This window comes from Arachis ipaensis, chromosome B06 (genome assembly GCF_000816755.2).
Source record: "Arachis ipaensis cultivar K30076 chromosome B06, Araip1.1, whole genome shotgun sequence".
In the NCBI taxonomy this organism is placed as follows: domain Eukaryota; kingdom Viridiplantae; phylum Streptophyta; class Magnoliopsida; order Fabales; family Fabaceae; genus Arachis; species Arachis ipaensis.
Window position 1 is genome coordinate 115,479,017 of NC_029790.2, and position 25,391 is coordinate 115,504,407.

Sequence of the window (25,391 nt, forward strand, 5' to 3'; positions counted from 1 at the left end):
TTTCTTTGTATGTGAGAGTTTTTTTTTATTAAATTAATTTGTAAATAATTTTCGATTTCACTATGAAATTAACTTTTTTTTTAATAAACAATTAGCTATAATACCATAGTGGATGAGCAAAAGTTAGAGATTCAAGTGTAGAGAGGGAATTAAAAGAGGAATTCAAAAGGAAAGAGAAATATTTGCTGATTATTAATTGAAAAACATTAATATGTTAAGATAATATTGATAGAGGCAAGACAGGAAAAAGAAAAGAAATAGAAACAAGTAATGCTTTAAAATGGTTCTTAACAATTTTTGTTTTTGAAAATTTCGTTTCTGATATTTCAGAATATCAGTTAAATTAATTTTTAATAAAATAGAAAGATAAAATAATTTATAGTTTTTTAAAAAGTGACAAAATTAATCTTTAGTTTTTTTTTTTAAATAATAATTTTGTTGAAAGATTAAATTATTTGAAAATTTAAAACATAGAGACTAATTTCTCGTTTTAGTTTATTATATTGAGAACTAATTAATATTATAAATGTTTTTGTTAACTACAAAATTAGACAAATAAATCTTATATTAAACAAAGATATTTTACTTGTTTCATTTAATCTATTTTATTTTCTAAACCCCCTCCCCAATAATATGGCTACTACATTTTAGTATTGAAAATTCCCAAAAGAACCTGTTATTAGTCTAAAAAAATGCCTTGAACCCTAGCCGACTTTGAATCCATCGCGTAAATTCTTAATGTAAAAGAAAAAAAAGAAAGAAACCAATTAATTTAGAACTTTAATTTGTACAGGTAAAAGTCGTAAGCACATTCTTTATTTAATTCTTTATCTATCAAATCAGGAACAGTGAACTTGAATTCCAAACCAAAAGGAATTAACAAAGAAATTAAACTTGAAACTTGAAATGAGTTGAATTTTTCTCATAAGTAAAGTGTGATTTGATGTAACTAAATTTATTTAATTTTGGGAGGTGAAACTAAAGTGTGTAATGAATGATCTCGAGGGATTTGATTATAAGGGGACCTTCCTACAAAAACCAAGCATGCATGATTCTCACTAGTGATGATCATCACTGTCCAGGTTTTTGCTGGTAACATGCGAATTAACCTTATTGGAATGTTAAAATCTTTTTAATCATTCTCCTCAAAATAGTTTCTTTTCGTTAACCATTTGTCTAATGACAATGACCTCACTACAACTTGGACTATATATTTAATATTCTATGAAAACGATACATCAAAAGGATACTTCTTCATCTATCCAATAGTATAGAAAAAGAGAAGAAGAAGAAGAAGAAGAAGAAGACGAAGAGAAACCGTTTGAGTGGGGCGCGTGTAGTTACGCTCCATTCAAAATGAGTTAATGCGCGTGTTAATGAAGTTTGGGCTGATAACTTGTAAAACTTGTACGGCCTTTTTACTTGTATGTGTAGCAGGCCCCAAAATAAAATCATTAAGAGCAAAGTCTCTATGACATTGTAAAATGTTAAGCATTATTGTTTAATTTATATATACAGGAAACTATGAGAAGAGGGAAAGTGTAAGAGTGAGACAGTACATGTGAGAGACAATTATTGTTTAGGACTTGGCTTCAATACTTGCAAAGTTGCAATATATAGGATAGATACCTATCAGCATTATATATAGTATCATAGGTATATATATACTTTCACACTCTCAAAGAGTAACAGTAAAGGCTTGGGCTATTTCCTATGATGACCAACTATCTATAATTCCAATGCTTTGTCTTCAAATTAAACAAAGCATGCATGTTTAGTCACATGTCTTATTGTTAACACTTTTTCTCAAAGCCTATTAAAAGCTTATTACAAAATAAAGCTTAGGAAAAAGATATAGAATATAACTTGATCGATATTATTAAAGACTAGCTAGCAATTAAACAAGGCAACTTAATAGATGCGGGATATACTTCAGAGAAAATTATTGTGAATCAGAAGAGTAGCATTTTGAAGCCTTGAATATTAGGGATGGAAGTGGTCTGGATTATTAGTTGACGAAAACTTGTGACTTAATCTATTTCATGCTGGATTCGATTCGATTCGTTTTATTAAATAAGTTTGTTTTTTTATAGGGAAAGTATGATGAGCCAATAAAATATTTGTACGTACAATGTGTATAATAAAAATTTAATGAGTATTAGAGATATAATTATTAGTGTTACCTTTTTTTATTAGCTGAAATTTTTGGGATGAGTGGTATCATGACATAGTATTAGAACTCTAGATTTGAAAGGTCAAGAGTTCGATCCTTAGTGAACCCGAAAATCAGTTTAATTTTTTGGGAAGATGTTTATTATCCCTAGTACTCGGATGGTTATTCTAGATAGTATGAAGATGTTCATTTTGTAACTCATATAGTCTATTGTACACATTGTACAAATAAGGCATTATCTCCTTAACCGGACTCTTTTTGATATAACATGTTAGCTAAATAAGTTAGATTATAAACTTTAAAAAATATTCATAAAGTTCATTGGACGGACTCATTTAATGTAATGTTTTAAAGTTTAATCTTGGTAAATATACTTTGCGGTAGCAATTATTTTATTTTGTTTTTAATCTTTTGAAAAATAAAAGGATTTTATATGTGTTTTTATATGTGCTGCATTAATGATATAAGATTGTATAAGTTGTCAATTTGATATTAGTTTTTTTTTTTAAAGGAGGATCGGAGTTTAAAAAACTGTATTATATGTGATTTATATGTTGCTTTTTTTTGGTACTATGATTAATATATCAATGAATTATGAATTATAAAATTCAAAATGTATAAAGGTTAATTTGAACTTTTTAAATTTATAATTTTGAGTTATAATTTACAAGACACAACTTTAAATAGTCAGTTTATCAAACTTTTAAATAAGGCAAGTTTGAGTTTGAAAAAAAAAACGCCTATGACAAACAATAACTCCAAGTATGGGCTACATATTTATAATGAGCAAGATTTGCTCGAAAAAAATTCGACTTGGTCTAATTTATTTCCACTTCTATTAAATCACCACTTTTTATGAGTGAAAAACAAATAGTATAATTCACAAAGACAAATTTTGATAATTTATGAACGAGTTAATTCAGATCAATCTTAAGAATTGCATTGTTAATTTATCTTTTTTACACACAAACATATAGATTTTGTTTTTTGATAACAGAAAAGAGAATTTACATAGGTTAGGAGGGTTGCTGCTGCCATAATCCTTGCAAGGCAGCAGTGACCCTCCCTCTTATTTCTGCAATATTTTTTTCTCTCTTTATTCTTCTTTTTCATCCTATTGTCACGGTCTTGGACACACTCCAATGCTACTGTGCCAGCACTCGAATTTACTCAACCTCTTGAGCTAAGACCAAGTCAGCCTAACCCTCAATACTTAGTAAGAAAGCTAAGAATACAAGAGAACACAAGAGAAAGGAAACTTTGGTGGAAGGAACACTTTATTACTCAAGTGTTTGTTACAAATGATTCACACACAACTCACACTAACTCTCACCTCCTATTTATAGCCATCCACCTCCTTAATGGATGGTTAGGATTAAATCTAATAAACGGTCTACATTAATTATCTAGAACCTTCATTACAAATATCTATCATACTACAATTTTCTAAATACTTCTAGATTCTTCCATACTACTCTTCATACTCCTATATACATCACTCTTCTAGAATACTCTATGACCTTCCAGAGTCTTCTAGAACCTTCTAGAGTATTCCGGGACCTTCTAGGACATTCTAGAATGTTTCGGAACCATCTAGAGCATTATCAAACACTTCAGAAAATTATACAAACACTGTTAAATCTAACCTTCTAAAATTTACCGTGACATTCTCCCCCACCTAATGCGCAAATGTCCTCGTTGCGTTCTGTTCATGATAGCGCTCCAGGTATTCTTGGAATTTCCACAGATCTTCACGAGCTTCCCAACTAGCTTTAGTTATCGGGAGCCCTTTTCACTTGATCAAATATTGGATACCTGGTGGTACTCATCTTCGTCGCACGATGCGATTAGCTAAGATCTCTTCGATTTTTTTATCAAAGGATCTAATCACCACAGGTGGAGCACGACTTGAGTCACCTCTACTTGTTTCATCTTGATCTTCATGATATGGTTTAATCATACTCACATGGAAGACCGGGTGGATCTTCATAGAGGGAGGGAGTTGTACTTTGTAAGCAACCTCCCCAACACGTCCAATGATCTCAAATGGCCCTTCGTATTTGCGGATTAAACCCTTATGAATCTTACGAAAGGCTTTGAATTGTTGTGGAAGAAGTTTGATCATTACCTTGTCTCCCACTTGATAGCTTGCATGCCTCCTCTTCTTATCTGCCCATTTCTTCATCCTCTTTGCAGCTTTGTCGAGGTAAGAACGAGTGGCATCTGCTTGTTCTTCCCATGACTTAATCATATGATAAGCTCTAGGGCTCTTCCCAGAGTAAGAGGAAGAAAGAGAGTGAGGTGTAAGTAGCTGTTGTCCAGTCACAATCTCAAACGGACTCTTCCCTGTGGACTCGCTCCGTTGCAAATTGTATGAGAACTGAGCAATGTCGAGGAGTTTTGTCCAGTTCTTCTGATTAGCACTTACAAAATGCTTCAAGTAATACTCGAGTAAGGCATTCACTCTCTTAGTCTGCCCATCGATTTGAGGATGGAAGCTTGTTGAAAAATGAAGCTCCGACACAAAGAGTTTGAACAACTCTGTCCATAGTCGTCCTGTGAAGCGTGGATCTCGATCACTAATGATGTTCTTATCCCCAGTACTTCACCACATTCTTGAAGAATAGTCGTGCTGCTTCCTCTGCAGTGCAGTCAGTAGGGGCAGGTATAAAAGTAGCGTACTTCAAAAATCGATCTACTACCACGAGAATAGATCCAAACCCCTCGGACTTTGGTAAGGCAGAGATGAAATCTAGAGAGACACTTTTTCACGGTCTCTCTGATGGAGGCAGAGGTTCCAACAACCCGCTTGGTGTCTTGTTTTCAATCTTATCTTGTTGGCACACAAGACAAGTCTTCACATAGCTCTCCACTTCATCTCTCATTTGAGGCCAATAATAAGAAGATTCAATGAGTGCCAACTTGGTGACCAGCCCACTTGGTGACGTGGCATTCTCTCACTAATTTTCTTCTAATATTTTCCCATTTAGGGACGTATAGTCTTCTCCCTTTAGTGTAGAGAATGTCGTTTTATAGCCAAAATCTTTTGGTCTTACCTTCTCTAGCCAACTCTACCAACTTCGTGGTTAATGGATCGTGATGCAACCCTTCCTTTATGGTATGCACAATATCTCCTTCAACCATAGAAATGGTCGCCAACTCAGCCTTGCGAATCAGCGCATCTGCTACCACATTAGTCTTGCCTGACTTGTATTCAAATTTGAAATCAAACTCAGCTAAAAAATCTTGCCACCTAGCTTGTTTGGGGCTTAACTTCTTCTGAGTTTGGAAGTAGCTTGTAGCTACATTGTCTGTCTTGACGATGAAGTGTGAACCAAGCTAGTAGTGACGCCAAGTTCTCAGACAATGCACTACTGCGGTCATCTCCTTCTCTTGGACAGTGTATCACCTCTCTGTATCATTCAACTTGCGACTCTCAAAGGCAATCAGATGTCCTTCTTGCATCAGAACTCCTCCAATAGCGTAGTCAGAAGCATCAGTGTGGACTTCAAATACTTTTGAGTAGTCGGGTAGTGCTAGTACTGGTCCTTCTGTGATAGCAGCCTTCAACTCATCAAAGGCCTTTTGACACTCCTTTAACCATTCTCAAGAGTGATTCTTCTTGAGAAGATCAGTTAACAGTGCAGCCTTGGCAGAGTATCCCTTGATAAACCTCCGATAGTAATTAGCCAACCCAAGAAATGACCTCAATTTCAGATACCTTGTTTGGCGGCTCCCATTCTTTGATAGCCTTCACCTTTTCTTGATCCATGCAAAGAGTTCCATCTTTAATGATATGTCCCAAGAAGTGGACTTCATCCCTTGCAAAGGAACACTTTTCCTTCTTCACATATAGGTTATTCTCTCGCAAGATCTTGTTAAGTGCTCGATAGTCGATGCATAGTCTCAACGAACTATCATTCTTCTTTTGGAACAAGACTGGTGCGCCATATGGTGCCTTCGATGGACGGATAAATCCAGCATCTAGCAAATCCTTGAGTTGCTTCTTCAACTCCTCAAGTTCTGGCGGTGCCATCATATAAGGTGTTGAGGCAGGTGACTTTGCTCCTGACTCCAATTCAATCTTGTGGTCCACCTTCCTCCTAGGTGGTAGTTATTTTGGTAACTCGAGAGGTATCACATCATTATTTTCTTCAAGGACTTCCTTGATTTCGGGAGGAACGTCTTCTTTTTCAGATGTCGACTCCTCTTGTAATAGAGCCAAATATGTAATCTCTCCTTTCTTAAACCTTTTCTCGAGTTGCAGAGCAGAGAGTATCGGTGGTCCCCCAACTTTAGAGACTGTAGGGACCATGCATGGAGACCCTTTCTCCATGACACATACTATGTCATAGTATGACATAGGTATTATATTTGCCTTCCTTTGCAAATCATGCCTGATGGCTATATTGAAATTGTCCATGGGTGCTACTGAGAAATTCACAAAGCCCTTCCAAGAACCAAGAGTAATCTCAACCCCATTTGCTACTCCCTTAAGGGGTTCACCCTTGGTATTCATGGGTTTGAACTAACCATTCTTTTCAGTGATCTTCAACCCAAGCCTCTTTGTAAACCCCACTAAAAACGGTAAACAATTAGTTAATAAATTATATTTTAATTAGAAAAGTTAAAAATGCAAAAATAATATCAAAATAGGATAGATCTCATTAAAACGAGAATTTTGATATCAATTTCGAAAATTTGGCCCAAAATTAGACCGAAAAGACCGAACCGATTAAACCGGGGTCCAAATCGGACCCGTGGATCCAACTGGACCCATACCTAAAAAGGGGACAGAAGCTCTTCTTCCCCATTCTGCATCAAACACGCCAAACAGGTTGGGGGAGGAAGAGAGCTCCCTAACCCTCACTCAAACTTCACCTCTCAATAACTTTTGATCCGGAGTTCCGATTGACAAACCGTTTGCGACTACACGTTCGCCGTGACGAGCTCTACGAAATCCATGAAACAATTTGGTAGGTAACTCATTATTTTCTTCTCAGCCAGATTCCCCTAATTTCGGAAATTCATGAACAATTAAGTTAAAAATTGTTCAATTCTTGTGTTCTAGGTTCAAGTTAGCTTCCGGGACTTATGGGTTTAAGCTATTGAGTATATGGGTATGGTAAAGATACCCTAACTCTAGTTTAATCTTTTATATATATATATATATATATATATGTATGTATGTATTAGGTGTAGATTAAGTGGGTATATATGCATTGGAATTTAATTGAGAATATTTGGAGGCTTGTTGGTGATCAAAGCTTAGTTTGTGGCTGTTTTACTTGAGCTTGGAGGGGCTGTAATTTTGTGTTGAGAGGCTGCCTTGGGTGAATTAAGTGATTGACCAAGGTATGGTTTAAGTTTTGCGCGTTTAATATTTACGGTGTTGTGAAAACTTAGGTTAGAGGAACCATAGGATAAGTTGAATTGTTTGTTGTATTTAATGATTAGCCTTGTAATGTTGTCAGAATAGATTTGTTGGTGGATATATATTAGAATTATGAGGTGTGAAAGTTATTAATGGTGTGCTCTTATATTTATTTATGATGGATTATGATTGGTATTTGTTAATAAGAATGTAGAGTTGTGTTGTGGTGGTATTGCATATGCTGTAACTAATTATGTAATGATCGGAATTGTATGAGACTAAGTTTGGGCTAAACTTGGGAATATAAGGAACTAAACTGGAAAATTTGGGACCTTTTTGTTAAATATACAATTTATGGCAAATTTTTAAAGTTAGGTTATTAAATCTGTCCAGCAGCAGAAAAGGTCAAACAGGGCAGCAACTTGTTTGTCTTGCTACAACTTCTACGAGTTTAGTTTTGGAGCAAAACTAATTTTTTTATAAAATTTGATTAACTTTCTTTATTGATCTAAAACCTCAGAATTTTAAGAGTTGAGGATTGGGAGTTGTGAATTTTTTAATATTGATGGTCAAAGCTGAAAAGAAACAGATTTCAGCAAGTTATGCACCAACTTCCAATGCTTGTAACTCTTAGAATTGAATAGCAATTGGGTTTCAACCAATACACACTTGTTCCTGGATGAGCTAGGAGTTCCCAAACCAAAATTTAGCTTAATTGGAGTTTTGTAATAAAAGTTATTCAAATTGAAAGGTACTAAGCTTGTTGGTTTCTAAAACAGATTTTGACTCATTTTTACTTAACTTCCAGGTAATGTAACTTCTTCATTAAAAATGGTATTAACTCAAAACCAATTGAGAAAGAAACCTGGATGAGTAAAGTTTAACTAAATTAATTTTTAAAGTCATTGGATTTAACTTGGATTTTATATTGAATTTTGAATATCACATGCTGCTGCTATTTTTTTGGTTTTATGCACTGCAGAGCAGTCACGATTTTTCTTTTATTCTTGAGGCTAGAGAAATCAGAAAATTATGATCTTTAGTTTGTTAGAAATCTTATTTCAAGATGAACGCCTGAACATAAAGTTTGCACAATTTCGAGTTCATTTGTTATATTAAAAACAGAAAAGAAAATAGAGTGTCGAGGATGTCTTAGTGATAGTCATGGATTCGAGAAGTTAAAGTTTAATCTTCGTGTGATGTGATTGATTTAATGTTAGAGTTGGGTTGATTTTAAGATTATTCGATATTAAAGTGGTTGAGAAGAGTTTGATAAATGGATTGGTCGGGACTCGGAAAGGGTAAATGTGATGAATTATAAGAGAATGATGTGAAAGCTAAATGAATACATGTTGTTATGGCTATAAAGAACGAATGTAAGGAAATGATGATGATAACTGATGAGATTTAGGAATGACTGTGTGTGGCCGAAATGGTCGATATGGCAAGTTGAGGACGGAAGTTCCCTCTCTTGTCGTGATGCAGATGTGGGGAAGGTGGAAAGGCACTCTCCTTCGTATTATTTTCCCCACATTCTTCTCTGGTTGCAAGGTGGAAAGGCACACTCCTTCGATGTGGAAAGGCACTCTCCTTCGTATATCCTCCAGGAGAAGGTGGAAAGGCACACTCCTTCGATGTGGAAAGGCACTCTCCTTCGTTTATGATCCTCCTAGAGATGCGCAACCTAGAGACCAATGTTTGGGTTAGCTACCAGATGTGTCGGGTTCTGGCAAAATAACCGACACGTGAGCTCACGGCCAGTAGGATAGACATTCATCATATGCATATGTGTGCTTTGTTTGCTATGTCTTAATTGGGAATGCCTAATTGATATATATCACCTGCTACTTGTATATTTGCTACTTGTATTATCTGTTCATTACTTGTGCTTGAACTTGTTTGGTTGTTTGTTCCTGTTGCATTATGGATGATGGAGGGATGGAGGAAATGGAGAAATGGTTTGGTGATAGGTGTGGATCGAAATTGAGTAAGTTAGGTAGATTTAGAATACCTACCCTTGTTTATGGTTTTTGTTTAGAAATTGGTGCACGAAATTACAATCACACTTTTGCAACTCTGCACAACTAACCAGAAGTGCACTGGGTCGTCCAAGTAATACCTTACGTGAGTAAGGGTTGATCCCACGGAGATTGTCGGCTTGAAGCAAGCTATGGTTATCTTATAACTCTTAGTCAGGATATCAATAATTCTCAGATTTAATTGTAAAAAGTAAAAGAACATGAAATAAATACTTGTTATGCAGTAATGAAGAACAGGTTGAGGCTTTGGAGATGCTTTGTCTTCTGAATCTCTGCTTTCCTACTATCTTCTTCTTCATGCACGCAAGGCTCCTTCCATGGCAAGCTTTATGTTGGGCATCACCGTTGTCAATGGCTACTTCCCGTCCTCTCAGTGAAAATGTTCCAAATGCGCTGTCATCGCACGGCTAATCATCTGTTGGCTCTCGATCATGTCGGAATAGGCTCCATTGATCCTTTTGCGTCTGTCACTACGCCCAACACTCGCGAGTTTGAAGCTCATCACAGTCATCCCTTCCCAGATCCTACTCAGAATACCACAGACAAGGTTTAGACGTTCCAGATCTCAGGAATGGCCGCCAATAATTCTAGCTTATACCACGAAGACTCTGATCTGAATCATGAGGCTAAGAGATATGCATTCAATCTAAGGTAGAACGGAGGTGGTTGTCAGGCACGTGTTCATAGGTGAGAATGATGATGAGTGTCATGGATCATCACATTCATCAGGTTGAAGTGCGAATGAATATCTTAGAATTGAAGCAAGCGTGATAGAATGGAAAACAGTAGTAATTGCATTAATTCATGAAGAACAGCAGAGCTCCTCACCCTAACAATGGGGTTTAGAGACTCATGCCGTAGAAGATACAATATGAAACGTGTAAAATGTCATGAGGTACAAAATGAATCACTAAAAGTAGTTTTTATAGTAAACTAGTGACCTAGGGTTACAGAAAAATGAGTAAGCTAGGGTGTTTAGTGTAAAAATCCACTTTCGGGGCCCACTTGGTGTGTGCTTGGGCTGAGCATTGAAGCTTTCATGTGTATAGACTTTTCTTGGAGTTAAACGCCAGCTTTTGTGCCAGTTTGGGCGTTTAACTCCAGCTTTTGTGCCAGTTCTGGAGTTAAACGCTAGAATTCTTGAGCTGACTTGGAACGCCGATTTGGGCCATCAAATCTTGGGCAAAGTATGAACTATTATATATTGCTGGAAAGCCCAGGATGTTTACTTTCCAACGCAATTAAGAGCGCGCCAATTGGGCTTCTGTAGCTCCAGAAAATCCACTTCGAGTGCAGAGAGGTCAGAATCCAACAGCATCTGCAGTCCTTTTTCAGCCTCTGAATCAGATTTTTGCTCAGATTCCTCAATTTCAGTCAGAAAATACCTGAAATCACAGAAAAACACACAAACTCATAGTAAAGTCCAGAAAAGTGAATTTTAAATAAAAACTAATAAAAATATAATAAAAACTAACTAAAATATACTAAAAACATACTAAAAACAGTGCCAAAAAGCGTATAAATTATCTGCTAATCACAACACCAAACTTAAATTGTTGCTTGTCCCCAAGCAACTGAAAATCAAATAGGATAAAAAGAAGAGAATATACAATGAATTCCAAAAACACCTATGAAGATCAGTATTAATTAGATGAGCGGGGCTTTTAGCTTTTTGCCTCTGAACAGTTTTGGCATCTCACTTTATCCTTTGAAGTTCAGAATGATTGGCTTCTATAGGAATTCAGAATCCAGATAGTGTTATTGATTCTCCTAGTTAAGTATGTTGATTCTTGAACACAGCTACTTTATGAGTCTTGGCCGTGACCCAAAGCATTTTGTTTTCCAGTATTACCACTGGATACATAAATGCCACAGACACATAACTGGGTGAACCCTTTCAGATTGTGACTCAGCTTTGCTAGAGTCCCCAATTAGAGGTGTCCAGAGCTCTTAAGTACACTCTTTTTGCTTTGGAGCATGACTTTAACCGCTCAGTCTCAAGTTTTCACTTGACACCTTCACGCCACAAGCACATGGTTAGGGACAGCTTGGTTTAGCCGCTTAGGCCAGGATTTTATTCCTGTGGGCCCTCCTATCCACTGATGCTCAAAGCCTTGGATCCTTTTTTTATTTTACCCTTGCCTTTTGGTTTAAAGGGCTATTGGCTTTTCTGCTTGCTTTTTCTTTTTCTTTCTTTTTCTTTTCTCTTTTTTTTCGCCTCTTTTTTTTTCTGCAAGCTTTCTATTCACTGCTTTTTTTTTGCTTCAAGAATCAACTTTATGATTTTTCAGATTATCAGATAACATTTCTCCTTTTCCCATCATTCTTTCAAGAGCCAACAATTTTAACATTCATAAACAATCAAATTCAAAAATATGCACTGTTCAAGCATTCATTCAGAAAAACAATAGTATTGCCACCACATCAAAATAACTAAACTGTTTTAAAATTCGAAATTCATGTACTTCTTTTTCTTTTTCAATTAAAAATATTTTTTATTTAAGAAAGGTGATGGATTCATAGGACATTCATAGCTTTAAGACATAAACTTTAAATTTTTATTGATTATGGAATAAAAATAAGACTAAAAAATAAATATAAGAGCAGACCCATAATAATAGAAGACAGAAAATTAAAAGCAGAAAAATAAATGACTCTTAAAATAGACTCTTAATAATAAAGGTTATCACAGAGTTAGGACTCAACAACCTTGATTTTGAGAAGTGGATGCTCCCTCAATCTGTGGGTTGCTTGGTCTTTCAAGGGAGAGCTTCTGGCGCTTCAGCTCCTGTAGCTCACGCTCCTGCTTCTCCTGTTCCTTCAGCAGTTTGCAGAGCATGCAGTTCTGATTCTGCTGTTCTTCCTTAAGTTGTTCCATAGCTTCTTGCATCTTGGTAACAGATGCTTCTAGGCGGGTCCAGTAGTCAATTTCAGGAATTTCTGGGAGGAACTCCTGCGCCCTCCTTTTGATGGAGTTGTCTTGCACTTGTCCTTCCATTGACTTCTTGGTGATTGGGTGTTCGATTGGGATGAATTCATCTACTCCCATCCTCACCCCAGCATCTTTACATAGCAGAGAAATCAAGCTTGGGTAGGCCAGTTTGGCTTCAGTGGAGTTCTTGTTTGCAATTGTGTAAATCTCACAAAAAATCAGATAATGAATCTCCACTTCTTTTCCAAGCATAATACAATGAATCATCACTGCTCTTTTGACAGTGACCTCAGAGCGGTTGCTAGTGGGCAATATAGAACGCCCAATGAAGTCCAACCAGCCTCTTGCAACTGGTTTGGGATCTCCCCTCTTGAGTTGGTTTGGGACACCTTTTGAATTGGTTATCCACTTAGTTCCAGGGAGGCATATGTCCTCTAGAACTTGATCCAACCCCTTATCTACTCTCACCATTCTCCTATTAAAGGATTCTGGATCATCTTGTAGTTGAGGCAGTTTGAAGACCTCTCTTATTTTGTCTAGATGGAAGTAAATAAGCCTCCCTCTGACCATAGTTCGGTAGGTGTGAAAGGCGGTTCCAGTTATTCTCTGCTTATCTGTCAGCCACAGATTTAAGTATAATTCCTGAACTATATTTCTTCCAACCTTTGTCTCAGGATTGGTCAGAATTTCCCATCCTCTGTTTCGAATTTGCTCTTGGATCTTCGGATATTCATCTTCTTTCAAATTGAACTTAACTTCCGGGATCACTGACCTCAAACCCATTATTTTGTAGTAATGGTCTGCATGTTCTTTGGTTAGGAACCTCTATTGATTCCAAAGACTCTTTGGAGTATTCTCTTTCTTGCCTCTTAATTTGGTTTGTTTTCCCTTAGGTGCCATGATTTTGATGAGTCTTATCTCAGTGATCACGGAAAACACACCAAACTTAGAGGTTTGCTTGCCCTCAAGCAAAAGAAAGGAAAGGAGAGAGAGAGGGAAGAAGAGCCAAATTCGAATGGTGGAGAGGAGGGGGTGGCCGAATGTACATTTATAGGAAGAGGGGAGGGATTTCGAAAAATTTGAAAGAGATATGACATAGGGATATGATTGATGGAAAAATAAAATCATGATATGAAAAAAAAGATGAGATTTGTAATTGAAAAAGATATAAAGATGTTAAATTTGAAAATTTGGTTATGCATCTAAGAAATAAGAGATGATATGATGAGTTGAAAAAGATTTGGAAAGAAATTAAGAGGATAATTGAGTTTTTGAAAAGATTTGGGAAGGATTTGAAAGAAAATTGAAAAGAGATTTAGAAAATGTTTGAATTTTTGAATATTGAGGGTGAATGATGAAAGTTTGAAACATGTTTATGCAGAAAAGTATGGGTCAAAAAATGAAAATTTGAAAAAAATTTGAAGTTGGAAACAAAATCTCCTCCCCCTACCTTTCTGGCGTTAAACGCCCAGAATGGTATCCATTCTGGCGTTTAACGCCCAATTGTTGGCCATTGTGGGTGTTTAACGCCCAGCCAGGTACCCTGGCTGGCGTTAAACGCCAGAAACCCCTTTATCACTGGGCGTTTTTCTGAACGCCCAGGATGCTGCAATTCTGGCGTTAAACGCCCAGAATGGTACCCATTCTGGCGTTTAACGCCCAAAATGGTACCTTTACTGGTGTTAAACGCCCAGAATTTACTGGTGTTAAACGCCCAAAATGCCCTTTACTGGCGTTTTCTTGCTAGCAAGCTCATTTTCTCTACTTTTTGCACTGAATCCTTCTGTAACTCTGTGAATTCCTTCAATTTTGATGATTAACCTTTGAAGAAAATTGTATATCAAACTTCTACAAGTATTAATTAAAACAAATAACTTGCTAATGGCTGGGTTGCCTCCCAGCAAGCGCTTCTTTATTGTCTTTAGCTGGACCTTTACTGAGCTTCATTCAAGCCTAAGTTTTGAGCATTCTTGCTCAAAATTGCTTTCAAGATAATGTTTGATTCTCTGTCCATTAACAATGAACTTTTTGTCAGAATCAATATCTTGAATCTCAACATAACCATACGGTGACACTCCTGTTCCACGGGCAGATGACAGGCCTTGCCATACACAAGCTGGTATGGAGAGGTTCCTATAGGAGTCTTGAATGCTGTTCTGTATGCCCACAGAGCATCATCCAAGCTCTTTTCCCAATCCTTTCTACGGAAAATTACAGTCCGTTCCAGGATTCTCTTTAGTTCTCTATTAGAGACTTCAGCCTGCCCATTTGTCTGTGGATGATACGGAGTTGCTACTTTGTGGCTAATTCCATATCGAACCATAGCAGAGTAAAGCTGTTTATTGCAAAAATGGGTGCCCCCATCACTGATTAGTACTCTGGGAACATCAAATCTGCTGAAAATATGTTTCTGGAGGAACTTCAGCACAGTCTTGGTATCATTAGTGGGTGTGGCAATTGCCTTCACCCATTTAGATACGTAGTCTACTGCCACAAGAATGTAAGTGTTTGAGTATGATGGTCGGAAAGGACCCATGAAGTCGATACCCCATACATCAAACAACTCAATCTCTAAGATCCCTTGTTGAGGCATGGCATAACCATGAGGCAAGTTACCAGCTCTTTGGCAACTGTCACATTTATGCACAAACTCTCGGGCATCTCTATAGAGAGTAGGCCAATAGAAGCCACATTGGAGGACTTTAGTGGCTGTTCGCTCACTTCCGAAATGTCCTCCATACTGTGATCCATGGCAATGCCACAGGATCTTCTGTGCCTCCTTTCTAGGGACGCATCTGCGGATCATTCCGTCTGTGCATCTCTTAAAGAGATATGGTTCATCCCATAAGTAGTACTTTGCATCAGAAATTAGTTTTTTCTTTTGCAACCTGCTGTACTCCTGGGATATGAACCTCACAGCTTTATAATTTGCAATGTCTGCAAACCATGGTTCTTCCTGAATGGCAAAAAGTTGCTCATCCAGAAAGGTCTCAGAGATCTCAGTAGGAGGGAGGGACGCTCCTGCTACTGGTTCTATCCGGGACAAGTGATCAGCTACCTGGTTCTCTATCCCTTTTCTGTCTCTTATTTCTATATCAAACTCTTGCAGAAGCAACACCCATCTTATGAGCCTGGGTTTTGAATCCTGCTTGGTGAGTAGATATTTAAGAGCAGCATGGTCAGTATACACAATCACTTTTGAACCTACTAAATAGGATCTAAACTTGTTAATGGCATAAACCACTGCAAGTAACTCTTTTTCTGTGGTTGTGTAATTCTTATGTGCGTCATTTAGAACACGAATGGCATAGTAAATGACGTGCAGAAGCTTGTTATGCCTTTGTCCCAACACTGCACCAATGGCATGGTCACTGGCATCACACATTAATTCGAATGGTAATGTCCAGTCAGGTGCAGAGATGACTGGTGCTGTGACCAGCTTGGCTTTCAGGGTCTCAAACGCCTGCAAACACTCTGTGTCAAATACAAATGGCGTGTCAGCAGCTAGTAGGTTGCTTAGAGGTTTTGCAATTTTTGAAAAATCCTTTATGAACCTCCTATTGAATCCAGCATGCCCCAGAAAGCTTCTGATTGCCTTAACATTGGTAGGTGGTGGTAATTTCTCAATTACCTCTACCTTGGCTTGATCCACCTCTATCCCCTTGCTTGAAATTTTGTGCCCAAGGACAATTCCTTCAGTCACTATAAAGTGACATTTTCCCCAGTTTAAGACCAGGTTAGTCTCTTGCCACCTTTTCAGGACAAGTGCTAGATGATCAAGACAGGAGCTGAATGAGTCTCCAAATACTGAGAAGTCATCCATGAAGACTTTCAAGAACTTCTCTACCATATCAGAGAAGATAGAGAGCATGCACCTCTGAAAGGTTGCAGGTGCGTTGCACAGACCAAAAGGCATTCTTCTGTAAGCAAATACTCCAGATGGACATGTGAATGCTGTTTTCTCTTGGTCTTGAGGATCCACTGCAATTTGGTTGTAGCCTGAATAGCCATCCAAAAAGTAGTAGTATTCATGGCCTGCTAGTCTCTCTAGCATCTGGTCTATGAATGGTAAAGGAAAATGATCCTTTCTGGTGGCTGTATTGAGCCTTCTGTAGTCAATACACATACGCCACCCTGTAACTGTTCTTGTGGGAACCAATTCATTCTTTTCATTATGAACCACTGTCATGCCTCCTTTCTTGGGGACAACTTGGACAGGGCTCACCCAGGGGCTATCAGAAATAGGATAAATAATCCCAGCCTCTAGTAACTTAGTGACCTTTTTTTGCACCACTTCCTTCATGGATGGATTTATTAGCCGCCTCTGTGGTTGAACCACTGGCTTAGCATCATCCTCCAATAGGATCTTGTGCATGCATCTTACTGGGCTAATGCCCTTAAGATCACTTATGGACTACCCAAGAGCTGTCTTGTGTGTTCTTAGCACTTGAATTAGTGCTTTCTCTTCCTGTGGAGTTAAAGCAGAGCTTATGATCACTGGAAAAGTGTCATCCTCTCCCAGAAATGTATATTTCAGGGATGGTGGTAGTGGTTTGAGCTCTGGTTTAGGAGGTTTCTCCTCTTCCTGAGGGATTTTTAGAGGTTCTTTTATTTCCTCTGGTTCCTCCAAATCAGGCTGAACATCTTTAAAGATGTCCTCTAGCTCTGATTCAAGACTCTCAGTCATATTGATTTCTTCCACCAAAGAGTCAATAATATCAGTGCTCATGCAATCATTTGATGTGTCTGGATACTGCATAGCTTTGACAGCATTTAACTTGAACTCATCCTCATTGACTCTCAGGGTCACTTCCCCTTTTTGCACATCAATAAGAGTTCGTCCAGTTGCTAGGAAAGGTCTTCCTAGAATGAGAGTTGCACTCTTGTGCTCCTCCATTTCCAGCACTACAAAGTCAGTGGGAAAGGCAAATGGCCCAACCTTGACAATCATGTCCTCAATGATGCCTGATGGATATTTAATGGAGCCATCAGCAAGTTGAAGACATATCCGGGTTGGTTTGACTTCTTCAGTCAACCTAAGCTTTCTGATAGTGGATGCAGGTATTAGGTTGATACTTGCTCCAAGGTCACATAGAGCTGTCTTGGTACAAGCACTGCACCCTCTAATGTGCATGGTATCATAAAGCTTCCTGGATCTTGAAGCTTCTCTGGTAAGCTTTTCAGAATGACTGCGGGCAAATTGTTTATCCTGTTTCGCTTGGCGGAGCTTCTGAGGATAAGGCTTCTTGGCTTTATATTCTTCAACCTTAGTTGCTGCAAGTTTATTCCCTACAGAAGTGGTTGGAGAAGCCTTCTTAGAGGGGTTACTATCAGCACTTGCAGGTGTCTGATTCCTCATTGGCGTTTGAACGCCAGAGTTATTCCTCTCTGGGCTCTTGATGTCCTCAGAGGGATTTTGGGCAGTGGTTTGGTCATCCTCTGTCATTTGTTCCTTTCTTGACTTTTTGCTATTTTGAGCTGAGTTTTTCAATGTCTTCCCGCTCCTTAGTTGGACAGCTTGGCATTCTTCTGTTATCTGTTTAGATAGCTACTGTCTTGTCTGATTCAATTGTGCTTCTATATTCTTGTTAGCATTTTTAGTGCTTGGAGCATCTCTTTGAATTCTGCTAATTGTTTTGTCATAAGGAGTAATTGCTGATTAAGTTCAACAATCTGTTCTTGAGGATTAGGAGTTGATTTTTAGCAACTGTATCTATGAGTTCTTGAGCCTCTTCAATTGTTTTTCTCATGTGTATAATTCCACCAGCTGAGTGGTCTAGAGACATCTGAGCTTTTTCTATAAGTCCATAGTAGAAGATGTCTAACTGTACCCACTCTGAAAACATTTCAAAGGGGCATTTTCTTAGCATTCCTCTGTACCTCTCCCAGGCATTATAAATGGATTCATGATCCTCTTGTTTAAAGCCTTGGATGTCCAGCCTTAGCTGTGTCATCCTTTTTAGAGGGTAAAATTGATTCAGGAATTTGTCTGATAACTGTCTCCATGTTTTTATGCTTGTTGTGGGTTGGTTATTTAACCACCTCTTAGCTTGATCTTTTACAGCAAATAGAAACAGTAATAATCTGTAGACATCCTAATCCACTTCTTTATTACGTACTGTGTTAGCAATTTGTAAGAACTGTGCCAGAAACTCAGTAGGTTCTTCCTGTGGAAGACCGGAATATTGGCAATTTTGCTGCACCATGACAATGAGCTGAGGATTTAGCTCAAAGCTGCTTGCTTTGATGGGAGGTATACAGATGCTACTCCCATATGCAGCTGTAATGGGGTTAGTATATGACCCCAGAGTCCTTCTGGACTGTTCACTTCCACTTAGGTCCATGATGGAGAAAGGGAGATGATGTGGATTGCAAATAAAATATATTTTTATTTTTTTATTTATTTAATTAAAAGTGACCGAAATTAAAATAGAATAAAATAAAATAAATGGAAAATAAAATAAAATAAAATTTCGAAAAAAAAAGAAAATAAAAGCAAATTGAAGACTAAATTAATTAATTAATTAAAAAAATTTTAAAATTAGCAATCAAAAAGATATGATTGAAAATTATTTTGAAAAAGATTTGATTGAGAAGATATGATTGCAATTTATAAAAAAAAGATATGATTGAAAATTATTTTGAAAAAGATATGATTGAGAAGATATGATTGCAATTAAAAAAAAAAGATGTGATTGAAAAGATATGATTGAAGAAAATAAAAAGATTTGATTTTTGAAAAAGATTTGAAAAGATCAATTTTTGAAATTAGAATTTTGACTTGACTAAAAAGAAAAGATATGATTTTGAAAATCTTTGACTACTTTAATGCCAAATTTCGAAAATTATGAGTAAAATAAGGAAAAGATATTTTTTTTATTTTTGAATTTTAATGAGGAAAGAGAAAAACAACAAAATGACACTAAACTTAGAAATTTTAGATCAAAACAAAGGGAACAAACAAGAAAACTTTGAATGTCAAGATGAACACCAAGAACACTTTGAAGATCAAGATGAACACCGAGAACAAATTTTTGAAAAATTTTTAAGTAAATAAAAGCACAAAAACACCAAACTTAAAATTTTTAGAAAACCAAACACAAATTTTCGAAAATCTAATGGAAAACACAAAGAAGACACCAAACTTAGAATTTTTAAAGATCAAGAAAGAACTAGGAACATGCAAATTCGAAAAATTAAAAGAAAATAAAAGCATGCAATTGACACCAAACTTAAAATATGAAACTAAACTCAAATAAAAGACTCTAAACCAACAAAAATAAAACATTCCTAATCTAAGCAACAAGAATAACCATCAGTTGTCCAAACTCGAACAATCCCCGGCAACGGTGCCAAAAACTTGGTGCACGAAATTACAATCACACTTTTTGCAACTCCGCACAACTAACCAGCAAGTGCACTGGGTCGTCCAAGTAATACCTTACGTGAGTAAGGGTCGATCCCACGGAGATTGTCGGCTTGAAGCAAGCTATGGTTATCTTGTAACTCTTAGTCAGGATATCAATAATTCTCATATTTAATTGTAAAAAGTAAAAGAACATGAAATAAATACTTATTATGCAGTAATGAAGAACATGTTGAGGCCTTGGAGATGCTTTGTCTTCTGAATCTCTGCTTTCCTACTATCTTCTTCTTCATGCACGCAAGGCTCCTTCCATGGTAAGCTTTATGTTGGGCATCACCGTTGTCAATGGCTACTTCCCGTTCCTCTCAGTGAAAATGTTCCAAATGCGCTGTCACCGCACGGCTAATCATCTGTCGGTTCTCGATCATGTCGGAATAGGATCCATTGATCCTTTTGCGTCTGTCACTACGCCCAACACTCGCGAGTTTGTAGCTCATCACATTCATCCCTTCCCAGATCCTACTCAGAATACCATAGACAAGGTTTAGACGTTCTGGATCTCAGGAATGGCCGCCAATAATTCTAACTTATACCACGAAGACTCTGATCTGAATCATGAGGCTAAGAGATATGCATTCAATCTAAGGTAGAACAGAGGTGGTTGTTAGGCACGCGTTCATAGGTGAGAATGATGATGAGTGTCACGGATCATCACATTCATCAGGTTGAAGTGCGAATGAATATCTTAGAATAGAAGCAAGTGTGATAAAATAAAAAACAGTAGTAATTGCTTAATTCATGAAGAACAGCAGAGCTCCTCACCCCCAACAATAGGGTTTAGAGACTCATGCCGTAGAAGATACAATATGAAACGTGTAAAATGTCATGAGGTACAAGATGAATCACTAAAAGTAGTTTTTATAGTAAACTAGTGACCTAGGGTTACAGAAAAATGAGTAAGCTAGGGTGTTTAGTGTAAAAATCCACTTTCGGGGCCCACTTGGTGTGTTCTTGGGCTGAGCATTGAAGCTTTCATGTGTAGAGACTTTTCTTGGAGTTAAACGTCAGCTTTTGTGCCAGTTTGGGCGTTTAACTCCAGCTTTTGTGCCAGTTCTGGAGTTAAACGCCAGAATTCTTGAGCTGACTTGGAACGCCGATTTGGGCCATTAAATCTTAGGCAAAGTATGAACTATTATATATTGCTGGAAAGCCCAGGATGTTTACTTTCCAACGCAATTGAGAGCGCGCCAATTGAGCTTCTGTAGCTCCAGAAAATCCACTTCGAGTGCAGAGAGGTCAGAATCCAACAGCATCTGTAGTTCTTTTTCAGCCTCTGAATAAGATTTTTGCTCAGGTCCCTCAATTTCAGCCAGAAAATACCTGAAATCACAAAAAAATGCACAAACTCATAGTAAAGTCCAGAAAAGTGAATTTTAAATGAAAACTAATAAAAATATAATAAAAACTAACTAAAATATACTAAAAACATACTAAAAACAGTGCCAAAAAGCGTATAAATTATCCGCTCATCAGAAATTAAGTTGGATAATTGAATAATAAAGTTCTAGGATTGCCTATGGCATTCTCAGAACCTTATTTATTATACGCGTGGCACTTTTACCATGCTGAGAACCTCCGGTTCTCATTACATATTGTATTGTTGTTTTTCAGATGCAGGTCGAGAGGCTCCTCGCTAGGCGTCTGGATCCTGCAAAGCGAAGTAGTCCTTGGGTGTATTTTGGTTTTCTATTTGTATATATGTATATATGTATTTAGCTTATTCTCCAAGTAACTTATGTATGCTGCTCCTCTTAGAGGTTCAGGGAGAGATAGGAGTTTATTTTGGTATTTTTGTGTATTTTAGGGATACCTATGTATGTTCATATGTATATATATATCCTCTGGCCAGCCTTAGCTTCGTAGGCTGAGTCAGGGGCTAGTTATGTTGTTTCCTTGGCTTTCCTTTATTCTTTTGCTTATCTTTATCATGTTCCTATTAGGTTTCTTAGCACGCAAGTAATCCTTTTCGTTGAGCGTTGCACTTTTTCATTTTGTGATTTTTGTTTACCGTTTTATTTCAAGGCTCCTAGCATATTACCCTCTTCTCTATTATGTATTTATTTTGCTGTTTAGAGGTCCGTAACGCCACACTACCTCTGTTCTACGACTTAAGCGTAAAATCTGTGTAGTAGGGTGTTACATAATACTACAGTAATGTTTTGTTTTTTATTAAATTGATTTAATATTTATTTTTATCTTATACTTTTAGATATAAATTAGAGTTTAATTTTGATGTACTGATAATAAAATATTTTATACAATTGTTCAATTGTCGGTTCGTTTGGATGATCATTCATATAATCAATGTAAAAGGTAATTATTTTTTATGACTCATCATCATCATCATCATCATCATCATCATCATCATCATCATCATCATCATCATCATCATCATCATCATCATCATCATCATCATCATCATCATCATCATCATCATCATCATTATTATTATTATTATTATTATTATTATTATTATTATTCTTCTTCTTCTTTTTCTTCTTCTTCTTCTTCTTCTTCTTCTTCTTCTTCTTCTTCTTCTTCTTCTTCTTCTTCTTCTTCTTATAACTTAAGCATAAGATTAAGTATGGTAAGGTGTTATATTATGGTATCAGAGCAGTTCGTTCCTATAAAGCCTGAGGACGAACTGATTATGCTTCTATGCCTTCTCTGTGTATGTGTCTATGTGCTATTGGGAAATCTAACTGATATATGTGGCACAAACGTCCATGAGTATGCATTTGGAACTTAAAGCGCTAGACTTTCGATATTGAGACTGATCAACTTGATATCACTTGGTTGGTGTGTATAGAGACCAGATGTCGACTCGCGGACGCGGATGCGGGCGAGGTAGAGGCAAACTAGGCAATGCTATGCCTGAAGCGACAGAAAATATTTCTAATCCTGTAGACTTCATGGCTGCTCTAGGAAATATGGCCGCAGTGATGCAAGCGACAGCCGAAGCCCTGGAAAACCAAATAAATAATGGTAACAATGGCAACAACGGCGATAATGGTCCTATGACGCTTTCCTCCCTCCTGAAGGTTCATCCTCCGACCTTCAGAGGAATCTTGAACCCTACTGATGCAGATAACTGGGTACAAGCCATTGAGCGAGCATTATAGGCTCAGCAGGTTCCTGAAGAACAGTGGGTTGAGTTTGGGACCTACCAGCTGCAAGGTGAAGCTCAGCATTGGTGGCAGGGCGTGAGGCGCATTCTGCAGCCTGATAGGGTTGTGATCTATTGGGAGTTGTTCCGAGAAAAATTCTATAAGAAATACTTTCCCAGTTCAGCCAGAAATGCTAAGGAACTTGAACTGCTTCAGCTGAAACAAGGTTAGATGACCATCACTGAGTACACTAGCAGGTTTGAGGAACTGTGCCGTTTCTCACAGATTTGTCAGGGAGCTCCTAAGGACTTTGCTGAGTGGAAATGCATTAAGTATAAAGGAGGCCTTCAGAGCGACATTCAGAGCTTTGTAGCACCTATAGAGATCCGGGTGTTTTCTGAACTTGTTAACAAGAGTCGGATAGCTGAAGAATGTGTGAGGAATGCAGCTGTGGCAAAGAATGATAATTGGGAGTCCCACCGAAGAGATCACCATCAGAATTTGGCACCAAGGAGTCAAGCATTCAAGAGGACTGAGAACTATCGACCCAATAGGCAGCATAAAACAAGTAAGGTTTGTGTTACTGGTGCGGATCACCCAAGCATCTAGTTAAGGACTGTCCTAATCCATGTGGTAGAAACTCATGATGCAGATAGATCACAATTACCAGGTTAAGGTAAATGCAATTATTGGATTTGAGAAGCAATGAATTATTCTATGATACCATGATTACTCATAGTCTAAGATAGAAAAGAAAGACCTAGGTTAAAACTTAGAACTAAACTAAATCGTTCCAAATAGGGTATTGTCGTCAAAGCCTACAGAGTTTAGTGAAGTTTTTAGTTGGCGTTGGATGAATAATCAAGACTCTTAGAGATAAGTGAATCAGGGGAATGGAACAATAGTCTATTCACGTAAGGGGCCCAAGATGATGGTGGGTTACAAAAAAAAAAAGGTAAACTGGAACTGATACCTGAAATTTTATTTGCATAGAGGAAGTGAGACATCACACTAATCCATACTATCAAATGTTTTTGGTCCGGTTTTCTTTCTTGAGATGCACCTAAATTCTTCTTCTTGTGCATTCTATTATTTTGATACAACTCTGATTGACCATATATAAAACTCTTTCTATTTTCTCACGAACATTGTTCACACTATTCATTTGTCTTTCAAGCTTAATATTTCTTTGAAAATCAACTCGAGCCTATATTAGTATTGCGTATGAATCCCAGCTGTAACCAAAGAGACGTTGATTTCTTAGAGCAAGACCTTTGAACGCAAAACGAACCTGTGACATTACTAGGGAATTTAGAGCCTTAATCCTCACCAATCGTATCGCTCGTGACTAAATAGATGCAATGAGGTACATCGTGGGAATGAATACCAGGATCCGATGAAAGCCTTTGAGCCATAAAAAGAAGATTGACCTTCATGCCAATGCTCGTATCACTTGAGCCTAACGAACTGTTTAGGGAATGACTACGATGTATTATTGAATAACTTAAGATGCATGCGGATGCAACGTCGTGAGGTTGTGATAGACGCCCTAAGCAAGAAGTTTCTAAAGATTCTTGGACGTTAATTCCAAAGGAGAAAATGTTAGATGAGTTAAAGTACTAAGTTGGAAGAATGAGAGTGTTGGAAGCGTTGGTCTAAATCCATTGCTAGGTTACAACGTAGAATCGATGAGGTACGGAACGCGTAACGAGATAATAAGGAGCCATCAAAGATGTCAAAGTTTGGTAAACAAAAGGGAATTAAGAAGAGATTTATATGTCCAATACCGAAATAGAGATCATGGAGTCAAGGACTTAGGGAGCGCAATAATGGTGATAAGGAGATACTAAGAGTATTGAGGCATGTTGAATCAGGAAGATACCAAGAAAGAGTTATGCGTTGAGATTGGAAGTTGAGATGAGAAACTATTTTCCGGAACTTACGAGACAGGATTTTCAAACTTACCCTGAAACTGCTAAGACGTACCATGAATCAAAGAAGATATTTTTGGGCAGCCAGAAATAAAGAATAAAGCATAAATCGGAATGCTGCAACCATTGGAGGTCCTACACCGGGAGTAAGGAAGAGTAATTACCAATTTCGACATAGATCGTCAGGACTAGGATAGAGGATGGAGCTTCACAGAGCACTAAATGCCCCTGTATTACTAGAGCATCGAATACCTTAGTTCCTGAATTTGATAGCCAAGACAACAAAGAAAAAGTTACGTAAATCTGAGTTAGAATTCTTACTATGAAAGCCGACAAAGAGTTAGGCGGATCTAAGAAAAAGATTTCTCAAGTTAGAAGGAAAAAGATACCTATTCCTGAAGATCACTTC

The 25,391-nt window shown here is 37.4% G+C and overlaps 1 long non-coding RNA gene across 1 annotated transcript; it reads left to right on the forward strand.

The window, feature by feature from the left end:
* LOC107648371 lies at positions 6,981-21,951 on the forward strand. The gene is made up of 3 exons (XR_001621898.2): positions 6,981-7,298; positions 7,370-7,528; positions 21,556-21,951. It is a non-coding gene; the product is annotated as an uncharacterized LOC107648371 (long non-coding RNA).